We start from the raw sequence: 1,251 nt of genomic DNA, 5'->3' as shown, positions 1-1,251 counted from the left end.
ATGTGTCGTCCCTCGGTCGCGTCACAGACGCTTGGTGCTGGCCAATGGGTTGGCTGTAGCTGTTGCATGGGGCGATGGATCTGACAAGACTTGGCCGGTTTCTGCTCCTGCGGTGGTGATGGGGTGGCCTGGTCGGCGGCTCTACGTGGTGCAGGTGGCGGCGGAAAGGTTGTTCTGACCGGTGGCTTTGGGCTCTAGTGGTGGGTGGTGGCTAAGGCGGGCGGTGGCTCTCATGTGCCAGTTTGAGGGGATGGCTTCTTTGGCCGCTCGAAGCAAAAGCCTTGCTCTGGCTTTGGTCGGAGTTCACGATGGTGATGCATGTGGGCGTCGCAGACCTTCTTGGAGGTGTCGTCGTCCGAGGGCCTACACCCTCCTCTCTTGCACTTCAGGGGAAACCCTTGTTCCAGGTTCCTGGAACAGACGATGGCGGCGCTTCAGTGCCGCAGTCCTTCTTGGAGGCATTGACCTGGAGTGGTCTTGAAGGAAATATGCCCTAGAGGCAATAATAAAGTTGCTATTTTATATTTCCTTATTCATGATAAAGGTTTATTATTCATGCTATAATTGTATTGATCAGAAACCTAAATACATGTGTGAATACATAAACAAACATTGTGTCCCTAGTAAGCCTTTACTAGACTAGCTGGTTGATCAAAGATGGTTAAGGTTTCCTAACTAATAGACACGTGTTGTCATTTGATAACTGTTGGTACAACAAACCCTGGGTCAGTTGCCCAGACTGTGCACAGGCATGGGAGCAAGATTATAGGCCAAAGTGCAAGAGACCAAGATCTTCAAAGGACCAACGTGCAGATCAAGAGGACCAAGACCAAGCCAGAGAAGTAAGAAAACCACTAGGAAAAAAGCCTCCCTTGTCGGGCAGGCGAGCCTGACGAGGATGGGGTCCCCCTGGAAGAAAAACTCCAAGACGCCCCGGCAGGGCCTGCCAGGACTCGCGGAGACGGAGCCACCTCACCAAACCACTTCACCACGACGCACGTCGTCGATCAGTGCAGTGTCAAGCCGCAAAGTGACTAAGTGGCAGCCATCTACCACATGGCAGCCTCTTTCTATAGGTAATACCTACAGACGACTCGTGTCCTGCGATGTGTCAAGCGAGCAAGCGTGAAGCTGGCAAAACAGCCCGGCAAGGCTTGCCGGGCAAGAGACGATGTGACATTGAGCGGCACATTTAATGCGCTCTGTCAGCCTGCATAGTTAGGTATGATAGCACTATTTGCTATATTATTA

At 52.0% G+C, this 1,251-nt stretch overlaps 1 pseudogene; it reads left to right on the top strand.

Moving 5' to 3' along the window:
• LOC125532872 (uncharacterized) lies at positions 1-481 on the top strand (annotated as a pseudogene).
• Positions 482-1,251: the final 770 nt, after the last annotated feature.

The sequence above is a fragment of the Triticum urartu genome, chromosome 1A (assembly GCF_056163025.1).
Source record: "Triticum urartu cultivar PI428250 chromosome 1A, HENAU_Tu73, whole genome shotgun sequence".
In the NCBI taxonomy this organism is placed as follows: Eukaryota; Viridiplantae; Streptophyta; class Magnoliopsida; order Poales; family Poaceae; genus Triticum; species Triticum urartu.
Note: the sequence above shows the minus strand (reverse complement) of the source record. Positions and strands in the feature narration are given on the sequence as shown.